Below are 15,330 nucleotides of genomic sequence, written 5' to 3'. Positions count from 1 at the left end.
ATTTCAAAGATGCCCAGAACTGAGCTAAACGTTGTATGTCTCCAACTCCTAGAAATAACTTCATGCCCCATCTCACTTACTTCCAGCTAGTAAGGATCACATAATTCCTAACAAAGTTTTGACACAGATTCCCTTTTCGGGCATTCAGAGCATATAGCACGTTGCTGTAAGCAAGCACATTTTCATTCAAAGTTGCAAGTTACTATGTAGGAACAAGTTTGTATAGGTATTTCAAAGATGCCCAGAACTGAGCTAAACGTGGTATGTCTCCAACTCCTAGAAATAACTTCATGCCCCATCTCCCTTACTTCCAGCTAGTAAGGATGACATAATTCCTAACAAAGTTTTGACACAGATTCCCAATTCGGGCATTCAGAACATATAGCACGTTGCTGTAAGCAAGCACATTCTCAATCAAAGTTGCAAGTTACTATGTAGGAACAAGTTTGTATAGGTATTTCAAAGATGCCCAGAACTGAGCTAAACTTGGTATGTGTCCAACTCCTAGAAATAACTTCATGCCCCATCTCTATTACTTCCAGCTAGTAAGGATCACATAATTCCTAACAAAGTTTTGACACAGATTCCGAATTCGGGCATTCAGAACATATAGCACGTTGCTGTAAGCAAGCACATTCTCATTCAAAGTTGCAAGTTACTATGTAGGAACAAGTTTGTATAGGTATTTCAAAGATGCCCAGAACTGAGCTAAACTTGGTATGTCTCCAGCTCCTAGAAATAACTTCATGCCCCATCTCCCTTACTTCCAGCTAGTAAGGATCACATAAATCCTAACAATGTTTTGACACTGATTCCCAATTCGGGCATTCAGAACATATAGCACGTTGCTGTAAGCAAGCACATTCTCATTCAAAGTTGCAAGTTACTATGTAGGAACAAGAATATAGGTATGTCAAAGATGCCCAGAACTGAGCTAAACTTGGTATGTCTCCAACTCCTAGAAATAACTTCATGCCCCATCTCCCTTACTTCCAGCTAGTAAGGATCACATAATTCCTAACAAAGGTTTGACACAGATTCCCTATTCGGGCATTCAGAACATATAGCACGTTGCTGTAAGCAAGCACATTCTCATTCAAAGTTGCAAGTTACTATGTAGGAACAAGTTTGTATAGGTATTTCAAAGATGCCCAGAACTGAGCTAAAAGTTGTATGTCTCCAACTCCTAGAAATAACTTCATGCCCCACCTCCCTTACTTCCAGCTAGTAAGGATCACATAATTCCTAACAAATTTTGACACAGATTCCCAATTCGGGCATTCAGAACATATAACACGTTGCTGTAAGCAAGCACATTCTCATTCAAAGTTGCAAGTTACTATGTAGGAACAAGTTTGTATAGGTATTTCAAAGATGCCCAGAACTGAGCTAAACTTGGTATGTGTCCAACTCCTAGAAATAACTTCATGCCCCATCTCCCTTACTTCCAGCTAGTAAGGATCACATAATTCCTAACAAAGTTTTGACACATATTCCCAATTCGGGCATTCAGAACATATAGCACGTTGCTGTACGCAAGCACATTCTCATTCAAAGATGCAAGTTACTATGTAGGAACAAGTTTGTATAGGTATTTCAAAGATGCCCAGAACTGAGCTAAACTTGGTATGTGTCCAACTCCTAGAAATAACTTCATGTTCCATCTCCCTTACTTCCAGCTTGTAAGGATCACATAATTCCTAACAAAGTTTTGACACAGATTCCCAATTCGGGCATTCAGAACATATAGCACGTTGCTGCAAGCAAGCACATTCTCATTCAAAGTTGCAAGTTACTATGTAGGAACAAGTTTGTATAGGTATTTCAAAGATGCCCAGAACTGAGCTAAACTTGGTATGTCTCCAACTCCTAGAAATAACTTCATGCCCCATCTCCCTTACTTCCAGCTAGTAAGGATCACATAATTCCTAACAAAGTTTTGACACAGATTCCCAATTCGGGCATTCAGAACATATAGCACGTTGCTGTAAGCAAGCACATTCTCATTCAAAGTTGCAAGTTACTATGTAGGAACAAGTTTATATAGGTATGTCAAAGATGCCCAGAACTGAGCTAAACTTGGTATGTCTCCAACTCCTAGAAATAATTTCATGCCCCATCTCCCTTACTTCCAGCTAGTAAGGATCACATAATTCCTAACAAAGTTTTGACACAGATTCCCTATTCGGGCATTCAGAACATATAGCACGTTGCTGTAAGCAAGCACATTCTCATTCAAAGTTGCAAGTTACTATGTAGGAACAAGTTTGTATAGGTATTTCAAAGAGTCCCAGAACTGAGCTAAAAGTTGTATGTCTCCAACTCCTAGAAATAACTTCATGCCCCATCTCCCTTACTTCCAGCTAGTAAGGATCACATAATTCCTAACAAATTTTGACACAGATTCCCAATTCGGGCATTCAGAACATATAACACGTTGGTGTAAGCAAGCACATTCTCATTCAAAGTTGCAAGTTAATATGTAGGAACAAGTTTGTATAGGTATTTCAAAGATGCCCAGAACTGAGCTAAACTTGGTCTGTGTCCAACTCCTAGAAATAACTTCATGCCCCATCTCCCTTATTTCCAGCTTGTAAGGATCACATAATTCCTAACAGAGTTTTGACACATATTCCCAATTCGGGCATTCAGAACATATAGCACTTTGCTCTACGCAAGCACATTCTCATTCAAAGATGCAACTTACTATGTAGGAACAAGTTTGTATAGGTATTTCAAAGATGCCCAGAACTGAGCTAAACTTGGTATGTGTCCAACTCCTAGAAATAACTTCATGCTCCATCTCCCTTACTTCCAGCTAGTAAGGATCACATAACTCCTAACAAAGTTTTGACACAGATTCCCAATTCGGGCATTCAGAACATATAGCACGTTGCTACAAGCAAGCACATTCTCATTCAAAGTTGCAAGTTACTATGTAGGAACAAGTTTGTATAGGTATTTCAAAGATGCCCAGAACTGAGCTAAACTTGGTATGTCTCCAACTCCTAGAAATAACTTCATGCCCCATCTCCCTTACTTCCAGCTAGTAAGGATCACATAATTCCTAACAAAGTTTTGACACAGATTCCCTATTCGGGCATTCAGAACATATAGCACGTTGCTGTAAGCAAGCACATTCTCATTCAAAGTTGCAAGTTACTATGTAGGAACAAGTGTGTATAGGTATTTCAAAGATGCCCAGAACTGAGCTAAACGTTGTATGTCTCCAACTCCTAGAAATAACTTCATGCCCCATCTCCCTTACTTCCAGCTAGTAAGGATCACATAATTCCTAACAAATTTTGACACAGATTCCCAATTCGGGCATTCAGAACACATAACACGTTGCTGTAAGCAAGCACATTCTCATTCAAAGTTGAAAGATACTATGTAGGAACAAGTTTGTATAGGTATTTCAAAGATGCCCAGAACTGTGCTAAACTTGGTATGTGTCCAAGTCCTAGAAATACCTTCATGCCCCAACTCCCTTACTTCCATCTAGCAAGGATCACATAATTTCTAAAAAAGTTTTGACACAGATTCCCTATTCGGGCATTCAGAGCATATAGCACGTTGCTGTAAGCAAGCAGATTCTCATTCAAAGTTGCTAGTTACTATGTAGGAACAAGTTTGTATAGGTATTTCAAAGATGCCCAGAACTGAGCTAAACGTGGTATGTCTCCAACTCCTAGAAATAACTTCATGCCCCATCTCCCTTACTTACAGCTAGTAAGGATGACATAATTCCTAACAAAGTTTTGACACAGATTCCCTTTTCGGGCATTCAGAGCATATAGCACGTGCTGTAAGCAAGCACATTCTCATTCAAAGTTGCAAGTTACTATGTAGGAACAAGTTTGTATAGGTATTTCAAGGATGCCCAGAACTGTGCTAAACTTGGTATGTGTCCAACTCCTAGAAATACCTTCATGCCCCAACTCCCTTACATCCAGCTAGTAAGGATCACATAATTCCTAACAAATTTTGACACAGATTCCCAATTCGGGCATTCAGAACATATAACACGTTGCTGTAAGCAAGCACATTCTCATTCAAAGTTGCAAGTTACTATGTAGGAACAAGTTTGTATAGGTATTTCAAAGATGCCCAGAACTGAGCTAAACTTGGTATGTGTCCAACTCCTAGAAATAACTTCATGCCCCATCTCCCTTACTTCCAGCTAGTAAGGATCACATAATTCCTAACAAAGTTTTGACACATATTCCCAATTCGGGCATTCAGAACATATAGCACGTTGCTGTACGCAAGCACATTCTCATTCAAAGATGCAAGTTACTATGTAGGAACAAGTTTGTATAGGTATTTCAAAGATGCCCAGAACTGAGCTAAACTTGGTATGTGTCCAACTCCTAGAAATAACTTCATGTTCCATCTCCCTTACTTCCAGCTTGTAAGGATCACATAATTCCTAACAAAGTTTTGACACAGATTCCCAATTCGGGCATTCAGAACATATAGCACGTTGCTGCAAGCAAGCACATTCTCATTCAAAGTTGCAAGTTACTATGTAGGAACAAGTTTGTATAGGTATTTCAAAGATGCCCAGAACTGAGCTAAACTTGGTATGTCTCCAACTCCTAGAAATAACTTCATGCCCCATCTCCCTTACTTCCAGCTAGTAAGGATCACATAATTCCTAACAAAGTTTTGACACAGATTCCCAATTCGGGCATTCAGAACATATAGCACGTTGCTGTAAGCAAGCACATTCTCATTCAAAGTTGCAAGTTACTATGTAGGAACAAGTTTATATAGGTATGTCAAAGATGCCCAGAACTGAGCTAAACTTGGTATGTCTCCAACTCCTAGAAATAATTTCATGCCCCATCTCCCTTACTTCCAGCTAGTAAGGATCACATAATTCCTAACAAAGTTTTGACACAGATTCCCTATTCGGGCATTCAGAACATATAGCACGTTGCTGTAAGCAAGCACATTCTCATTCAAAGTTGCAAGTTACTATGTAGGAACAAGTTTGTATAGGTATTTCAAAGAGTCCCAGAACTGAGCTAAAAGTTGTATGTCTCCAACTCCTAGAAATAACTTCATGCCCCATCTCCCTTACTTCCAGCTAGTAAGGATCACATAATTCCTAACAAATTTTGACACAGATTCCCAATTCGGGCATTCAGAACATATAACACGTTGGTGTAAGCAAGCACATTCTCATTCAAAGTTGCAAGTTAATATGTAGGAACAAGTTTGTATAGGTATTTCAAAGATGCCCAGAACTGAGCTAAACTTGGTCTGTGTCCAACTCCTAGAAATAACTTCATGCCCCATCTCCCTTATTTCCAGCTTGTAAGGATCACATAATTCCTAACAGAGTTTTGACACATATTCCCAATTCGGGCATTCAGAACATATAGCACTTTGCTCTACGCAAGCACATTCTCATTCAAAGATGCAACTTACTATGTAGGAACAAGTTTGTATAGGTATTTCAAAGATGCCCAGAACTGAGCTAAACTTGGTATGTGTCCAACTCCTAGAAATAACTTCATGCTCCATCTCCCTTACTTCCAGCTAGTAAGGATCACATAACTCCTAACAAAGTTTTGACACAGATTCCCAATTCGGGCATTCAGAACATATAGCACGTTGCTACAAGCAAGCACATTCTCATTCAAAGTTGCAAGTTACTATGTAGGAACAAGTTTGTATAGGTATTTCAAAGATGCCCAGAACTGAGCTAAACTTGGTATGTCTCCAACTCCTAGAAATAACTTCATGCCCCATCTCCCTTACTTCCAGCTAGTAAGGATCACATAATTCCTAACAAAGTTTTGACACAGATTCCCTATTCGGGCATTCAGAACATATAGCACGTTGCTGTAAGCAAGCACATTCTCATTCAAAGTTGCAAGTTACTATGTAGGAACAAGTGTGTATAGGTATTTCAAAGATGCCCAGAACTGAGCTAAACGTTGTATGTCTCCAACTCCTAGAAATAACTTCATGCCCCATCTCCCTTACTTCCAGCTAGTAAGGATCACATAATTCCTAACAAATTTTGACACAGATTCCCAATTCGGGCATTCAGAACACATAACACGTTGCTGTAAGCAAGCACATTCTCATTCAAAGTTGAAAGATACTATGTAGGAACAAGTTTGTATAGGTATTTCAAAGATGCCCAGAACTGTGCTAAACTTGGTATGTGTCCAAGTCCTAGAAATACCTTCATGCCCCAACTCCCTTACTTCCATCTAGCAAGGATCACATAATTTCTAAAAAAGTTTTGACACAGATTCCCTATTCGGGCATTCAGAGCATATAGCACGTTGCTGTAAGCAAGCAGATTCTCATTCAAAGTTGCTAGTTACTATGTAGGAACAAGTTTGTATAGGTATTTCAAAGATGCCCAGAACTGAGCTAAACGTGGTATGTCTCCAACTCCTAGAAATAACTTCATGCCCCATCTCCCTTACTTACAGCTAGTAAGGATGACATAATTCCTAACAAAGTTTTGACACAGATTCCCTTTTCGGGCATTCAGAGCATATAGCACGTGCTGTAAGCAAGCACATTCTCATTCAAAGTTGCAAGTTACTATGTAGGAACAAGTTTGTATAGGTATTTCAAGGATGCCCAGAACTGTGCTAAACTTGGTATGTGTCCAACTCCTAGAAATACCTTCATGCCCCAACTCCCTTACATCCAGCTAGTAAGGATCACATAATTCCTAACAAATTTTGACACAGATTCCCAATTCGGGCATTCAGAACATATAACACGTTGCTGTAAGCAAGCACATTCTCATTCAAAGTTGCAAGTTAATATGTAGGAACAAGTTTGTATAGGTATTTCAAAGATGCCCAGAACTGAGCTAAACTTGGTATGTGTCCAACTCCTAGAAATAACTTCATGCCCCATCTCCCTTACTTCCAGCTAGTAAGGATCACATAATTCCTAACAAAGTTTTGACACAGATTCCCAATTCGGGCATTCAGAACATATAGCACGTTGCTGTAAGCAAGCACATTCTCATTCAAATTTGCAAGGTACTATGTAGGAACAAGTTTGTATAGGTATTTCAAAGATGCCCAGAACTGAGCTAAACTTGCTATGTGTCCAACTCCTAGAAATAACTTCATGCCCCATCTCCCTTACTTCCAGCTAGTAAGGATCACATAATTCCTAACAAAGTTTTGACACAGATTCCCAATTCGGGCATTCAGAACATATAGCACGTTGCTGTAAGCAAGCACATTCTCATTCAAAGTTGCAAGTTACTATGTAGGAACAAGTTTGTATAGGTATTTCAAAGATGCCCAGAACTGAGCTAAACGTTGTATGTCTCCAACTCCTAGAAATAACTTCATGCCCCATCTCACTTACTTCCAGCTAGTAAAGATCACATAATTCCTAACAAAGTTTTGACACAGATTCCCTTTTCGGGCATTCAGAGCATATAGCACGTTGCTGTAAGCAAGCACATTCTCATTCAAAGTTGCAAGTTACTATGTAGGAACAAGTTTGTATAGGTATTTCAAAGATGCCCAGAACTGAGCTAAACTTGGTATGTGTCCAACTCCTAGAAATACCTTCATGCCCCAACTCCCTTACTTCCAGCTAGTAAGGATCACATAATTCCTAACAAATTTTGACACAGATTCCCAATTCGGGAATTCAGAACATACAGCACGTTGCTGTAAGCAAGCACATTCTCATTCAAAGTTGCAAGTTACTATGTAGGAACAAGTTTGTATAGGTATTTCAAAGATGCCCAGAACAGAGCTAAACTTGGTATGTCCCCACATCCTAGAAATAACTTCATGCCCCATCTCCCTTACTTCCAGCTAGTAAGGATCACATAATTCCTAACAAAGATTTGACACAGATTCCCAATTCGGGCATTCAGAACATATAGCACGTTGCTGTCAGCAAGCACATTCTCATTCAAAGTTGCAAGTTACTATGTAGGAACAAGTTTGTATAGGTATTTCAAAGATGCCCAGAACTGAGCTAAACGTGGTATGTCTCCAACTCCTAGAAATAACTTCATGCCCCATCTCCCTTACTTCCAGCTAGTAAGGATCACATAATTACTAACAAAGTTTTGACACAGATTCCCAATTCGGGCATTCAGAACATATAGCACGTTGCTGTAAGCAAGCACATTCTCAATCAAAGTTGCAAGTTACTATGTAGGAACAAGTTTGTATAGGTATTTCAAAGATGCCCAGAACTGAGCTAAACTTGGTATGTGTCCAACTCCTAGAAATAACTTCATGCCCCATCTCACTTACTTCCAGCTAGTAAGGATCACATAATTCCTAACAAAGTTTTGACACAGATTCCCAATTCGGGCATTCAGAACATATAGCACGTTGCTGTAAGAAAGCACATTCTCATTCAAAGTTGCAAGTTACTATGTAGGAACAAGTTTGTATAGGTATTTCAAAGATGCCCAGAACTGAGCTAAACGTTGTATGTCTCCAACTCCTAGAAATAACTTCATGCCCCATCTCACTTACTTCCAGCTAGTAAGGATCACATAATTCCTAACAAAGTTTTGACACAGATTCCCTTTTCGGGCATTCAGAGCATATAGCACGTTGCTGTAAGCAAGCACATTCTCATTCAAAGTTGCAAGTTACTATGTAGGAACAAGTTTGTATAGGTATTTCAAAGATGCCCAGAACTGAGCTAAAGGTTGTATGTCTCCAACTCCTAGAAATAACTTCATGCCCCATCTCACTTACTTCCAGCTAGTAAAGATCACATAATTCCTAACAAAGTTTTGACACAGATTCCCTTTTCGGGCATTCAGAGCATATAGCACGTTGCTGTAAGCAAGCACATTCTCATTCAAAGTTGCAAGTTACTATGTAGGAACAAGTTTGTATAGGTATTTCAAAGATGCCCAGAACTGAGCTAAACTTGGTAGGTGTCCAACTGCTAGAAATAACTTCATGCCCCATCTCCCTTACTTCCAGCTAGTAAGGATCACATAATTCCTAACAAAGTTTTGACACAGATTCAAAATTCGGACATTCAGCACATATAGCACGTTGCTGTAAGCAAGCACATTCTCATTCAAAGTTGCAAGTTACTATGTAGGAACAAGTTTGTATAGGTATTTCAAAGATGCCCAGAACTGAGCTAAACGTTGTATGTCTCCAACTCCTAGAAATAACTTCATGCCCCATCTCACTTACTTCCAGCTAGTAAGGATCACATAATTCCTAACAAAGTTTTGACACAGATTCCCTTTTCGGGCATTCAGAGCATATAGCACGTTGCTGTAAGCAAGCACATTTTCATTCAAAGTTGCAAGTTACTATGTAGGAACAAGTTTGTATAGGTATTTCAAAGATGCCCAGAACTGAGCTAAACGTGGTATGTCTCCAACTCCTAGAAATAACTTCATGCCCCATCTCCCTTACTTCCAGCTAGTAAGGATGACATAATTCCTAACAAAGTTTTGACACAGATTCCCAATTCGGGCATTCAGAACATATAGCACGTTGCTGTAAGCAAGCACATTCTCAATCAAAGTTGCAAGTTACTATGTAGGAACAAGTTTGTATAGGTATTTCAAAGATGCCCAGAACTGAGCTAAACTTGGTATGTGTCCAACTCCTAGAAATAACTTCATGCCCCATCTCTATTACTTCCAGCTAGTAAGGATCACATAATTCCTAACAAAGTTTTGACACAGATTCCGAATTCGGGCATTCAGAACATATAGCACGTTGCTGTAAGCAAGCACATTCTCATTCAAAGTTGCAAGTTACTATGTAGGAACAAGTTTGTATAGGTATTTCAAAGATGCCCAGAACTGAGCTAAACTTGGTATGTCTCCAGCTCCTAGAAATAACTTCATGCCCCATCTCCCTTACTTCCAGCTAGTAAGGATCACATAAATCCTAACAATGTTTTGACACTGATTCCCAATTCGGGCATTCAGAACATATAGCACGTTGCTGTAAGCAAGCACATTCTCATTCAAAGTTGCAAGTTACTATGTAGGAACAAGAATATAGGTATGTCAAAGATGCCCAGAACTGAGCTAAACTTGGTATGTCTCCAACTCCTAGAAATAACTTCATGCCCCATCTCCCTTACTTCCAGCTAGTAAGGATCACATAATTCCTAACAAAGGTTTGACACAGATTCCCTATTCGGGCATTCAGAACATATAGCACGTTGCTGTAAGCAAGCACATTCTCATTCAAAGTTGCAAGTTACTATGTAGGAACAAGTTTGTATAGGTATTTCAAAGATGCCCAGAACTGAGCTAAAAGTTGTATGTCTCCAACTCCTAGAAATAACTTCATGCCCCACCTCCCTTACTTCCAGCTAGTAAGGATCACATAATTCCTAACAAATTTTGACACAGATTCCCAATTCGGGCATTCAGAACATATAACACGTTGCTGTAAGCAAGCACATTCTCATTCAAAGTTGCAAGTTACTATGTAGGAACAAGTTTGTATAGGTATTTCAAAGATGCCCAGAACTGAGCTAAACTTGGTATGTGTCCAACTCCTAGAAATAACTTCATGCCCCATCTCCCTTACTTCCAGCTAGTAAGGATCACATAATTCCTAACAAAGTTTTGACACATATTCCCAATTCGGGCATTCAGAACATATAGCACGTTGCTGTACGCAAGCACATTCTCATTCAAAGATGCAAGTTACTATGTAGGAACAAGTTTGTATAGGTATTTCAAAGATGCCCAGAACTGAGCTAAACTTGGTATGTGTCCAACTCCTAGAAATAACTTCATGTTCCATCTCCCTTACTTCCAGCTTGTAAGGATCACATAATTCCTAACAAAGTTTTGACACAGATTCCCAATTCGGGCATTCAGAACATATAGCACGTTGCTGCAAGCAAGCACATTCTCATTCAAAGTTGCAAGTTACTATGTAGGAACAAGTTTGTATAGGTATTTCAAAGATGCCCAGAACTGAGCTAAACTTGGTATGTCTCCAACTCCTAGAAATAACTTCATGCCCCATCTCCCTTACTTCCAGCTAGTAAGGATCACATAATTCCTAACAAAGTTTTGACACAGATTCCCAATTCGGGCATTCAGAACATATAGCACGTTGCTGTAAGCAAGCACATTCTCATTCAAAGTTGCAAGTTACTATGTAGGAACAAGTTTATATAGGTATGTCAAAGATGCCCAGAACTGAGCTAAACTTGGTATGTCTCCAACTCCTAGAAATAATTTCATGCCCCATCTCCCTTACTTCCAGCTAGTAAGGATCACATAATTCCTAACAAAGTTTTGACACAGATTCCCTATTCGGGCATTCAGAACATATAGCACGTTGCTGTAAGCAAGCACATTCTCATTCAAAGTTGCAAGTTACTATGTAGGAACAAGTTTGTATAGGTATTTCAAAGAGTCCCAGAACTGAGCTAAAAGTTGTATGTCTCCAACTCCTAGAAATAACTTCATGCCCCATCTCCCTTACTTCCAGCTAGTAAGGATCACATAATTCCTAACAAATTTTGACACAGATTCCCAATTCGGGCATTCAGAACATATAACACGTTGGTGTAAGCAAGCACATTCTCATTCAAAGTTGCAAGTTAATATGTAGGAACAAGTTTGTATAGGTATTTCAAAGATGCCCAGAACTGAGCTAAACTTGGTCTGTGTCCAACTCCTAGAAATAACTTCATGCCCCATCTCCCTTATTTCCAGCTTGTAAGGATCACATAATTCCTAACAGAGTTTTGACACATATTCCCAATTCGGGCATTCAGAACATATAGCACTTTGCTCTACGCAAGCACATTCTCATTCAAAGATGCAACTTACTATGTAGGAACAAGTTTGTATAGGTATTTCAAAGATGCCCAGAACTGAGCTAAACTTGGTATGTGTCCAACTCCTAGAAATAACTTCATGCTCCATCTCCCTTACTTCCAGCTAGTAAGGATCACATAACTCCTAACAAAGTTTTGACACAGATTCCCAATTCGGGCATTCAGAACATATAGCACGTTGCTACAAGCAAGCACATTCTCATTCAAAGTTGCAAGTTACTATGTAGGAACAAGTTTGTATAGGTATTTCAAAGATGCCCAGAACTGAGCTAAACTTGGTATGTCTCCAACTCCTAGAAATAACTTCATGCCCCATCTCCCTTACTTCCAGCTAGTAAGGATCACATAATTCCTAACAAAGTTTTGACACAGATTCCCTATTCGGGCATTCAGAACATATAGCACGTTGCTGTAAGCAAGCACATTCTCATTCAAAGTTGCAAGTTACTATGTAGGAACAAGTGTGTATAGGTATTTCAAAGATGCCCAGAACTGAGCTAAACGTTGTATGTCTCCAACTCCTAGAAATAACTTCATGCCCCATCTCCCTTACTTCCAGCTAGTAAGGATCACATAATTCCTAACAAATTTTGACACAGATTCCCAATTCGGGCATTCAGAACACATAACACGTTGCTGTAAGCAAGCACATTCTCATTCAAAGTTGAAAGATACTATGTAGGAACAAGTTTGTATAGGTATTTCAAAGATGCCCAGAACTGTGCTAAACTTGGTATGTGTCCAAGTCCTAGAAATACCTTCATGCCCCAACTCCCTTACTTCCATCTAGCAAGGATCACATAATTTCTAAAAAAGTTTTGACACAGATTCCCTATTCGGGCATTCAGAGCATATAGCACGTTGCTGTAAGCAAGCAGATTCTCATTCAAAGTTGCTAGTTACTATGTAGGAACAAGTTTGTATAGGTATTTCAAAGATGCCCAGAACTGAGCTAAACGTGGTATGTCTCCAACTCCTAGAAATAACTTCATGCCCCATCTCCCTTACTTACAGCTAGTAAGGATGACATAATTCCTAACAAAGTTTTGACACAGATTCCCTTTTCGGGCATTCAGAGCATATAGCACGTGCTGTAAGCAAGCACATTCTCATTCAAAGTTGCAAGTTACTATGTAGGAACAAGTTTGTATAGGTATTTCAAGGATGCCCAGAACTGTGCTAAACTTGGTATGTGTCCAACTCCTAGAAATACCTTCATGCCCCAACTCCCTTACATCCAGCTAGTAAGGATCACATAATTCCTAACAAATTTTGACACAGATTCCCAATTCGGGCATTCAGAACATATAACACGTTGCTGTAAGCAAGCACATTCTCATTCAAAGTTGCAAGTTAATATGTAGGAACAAGTTTGTATAGGTATTTCAAAGATGCCCAGAACTGAGCTAAACTTGGTATGTGTCCAACTCCTAGAAATAACTTCATGCCCCATCTCCCTTACTTCCAGCTAGTAAGGATCACATAATTCCTAACAAAGTTTTGACACAGATTCCCAATTCGGGCATTCAGAACATATAGCACGTTGCTGTAAGCAAGCACATTCTCATTCAAATTTGCAAGGTACTATGTAGGAACAAGTTTGTATAGGTATTTCAAAGATGCCCAGAACTGAGCTAAACTTGCTATGTGTCCAACTCCTAGAAATAACTTCATGCCCCATCTCCCTTACTTCCAGCTAGTAAGGATCACATAATTCCTAACAAAGTTTTGACACAGATTCCCAATTCGGGCATTCAGAACATATAGCACGTTGCTGTAAGCAAGCACATTCTCATTCAAAGTTGCAAGTTACTATGTAGGAACAAGTTTGTATAGGTATTTCAAAGATGCCCAGAACTGAGCTAAACGTTGTATGTCTCCAACTCCTAGAAATAACTTCATGCCCCATCTCACTTACTTCCAGCTAGTAAAGATCACATAATTCCTAACAAAGTTTTGACACAGATTCCCTTTTTGTGCATTCAGAGCATATAGCACGTTGCTGTAAGCAAGCACATTCTCATTCAAAGTTGCAAGTTACTATGTAGGAACAAGTTTGTATAGGTATTTCAAAGATGCCCAGAACTGAGCTAAACTTGGTATGTGTCCAACTCCTAGAAATACCTTCATGCCCCAACTCCCTTACTTCCAGCTAGTAAGGATCACATAATTCCTAACAAATTTTGACACAGATTCCCAATTCGGGAATTCAGAACATACAGCACGTTGCTGTAAGCAAGCACATTCTCATTCAAAGTTGCAAGTTACTATGTAGGAACAAGTTTGTATAGGTATTTCAAAGATGCCCAGAACAGAGCTAAACTTGGTATGTCCCCACATCCTAGAAATAACTTCATGCCCCATCTCCCTTACTTCCAGCTAGTAAGGATCACATAATTCCTAACAAAGATTTGACACAGATTCCCAATTCGGGCATTCAGAACATATAGCACGTTGCTGTCAGCAAGCACATTCTCATTCAAAGTTGCAAGTTACTATGTAGGAACAAGTTTGTATAGGTATTTCAAAGATGCCCAGAACTGAGCTAAACGTGGTATGTCTCCAACTCCTAGAAATAACTTCATGCCCCATCTCCCTTACTTCCAGCTAGTAAGGATCACATAATTACTAACAAAGTTTTGACACAGATTCCCAATTCGGGCATTCAGAACATATAGCACGTTGCTGTAAGCAAGCACATTCTCAATCAAAGTTGCAAGTTACTATGTAGGAACAAGTTTGTATAGGTATTTCAAAGATGCCCAGAACTGAGCTAAACTTGGTATGTGTCCAACTCCTAGAAATAACTTCATGCCCCATCTCACTTACTTCCAGCTAGTAAGGATCACATAATTCCTAACAAAGTTTTGACACAGATTCCCAATTCGGGCATTCAGAACATATAGCACGTTGCTGTAAGAAAGCACATTCTCATTCAAAGTTGCAAGTTACTATGTAGGAACAAGTTTGTATAGGTATTTCAAAGATGCCCAGAACTGAGCTAAACGTTGTATGTCTCCAACTCCTAGAAATAACTTCATGCCCCATCTCACTTACTTCCAGCTAGTAAGGATCACATAATTCCTAACAAAGTTTTGACACAGATTCCCTTTTCGGGCATTCAGAGCATATAGCACGTTGCTGTAAGCAAGCACATTCTCATTCAAAGTTGCAAGTTACTATGTAGGAACAAGTTTGTATAGGTATTTCAAAGATGCCCAGAACTGAGCTAAAGGTTGTATGTCTCCAACTCCTAGAAATAACTTCATGCCCCATCTCACTTACTTCCAGCTAGTAAAGATCACATAATTCCTAACAAAGTTTTGACACAGATTCCCTTTTCGGGCATTCAGAGCATATAGCACGTTGCTGTAAGCAAGCACATTCTCATTCAAAGTTGCAAGTTACTATGTAGGAACAAGTTTGTATAGGTATTTCAAAGATGCCCAGAACTGAGCTAAACTTGGTATGTGTCCAACTCCTAGAAATACCTTCATGCCCCAACTC

This window comes from Diceros bicornis, chromosome 30 (genome assembly GCF_020826845.1).
Source record: "Diceros bicornis minor isolate mBicDic1 chromosome 30, mDicBic1.mat.cur, whole genome shotgun sequence".
Lineage (NCBI taxonomy): Eukaryota > Metazoa > Chordata > Mammalia > Perissodactyla > Rhinocerotidae > Diceros > Diceros bicornis.
The sequence above is the reverse complement of the archived record's forward strand: the minus strand, read 5'-3'. Positions refer to the sequence as shown.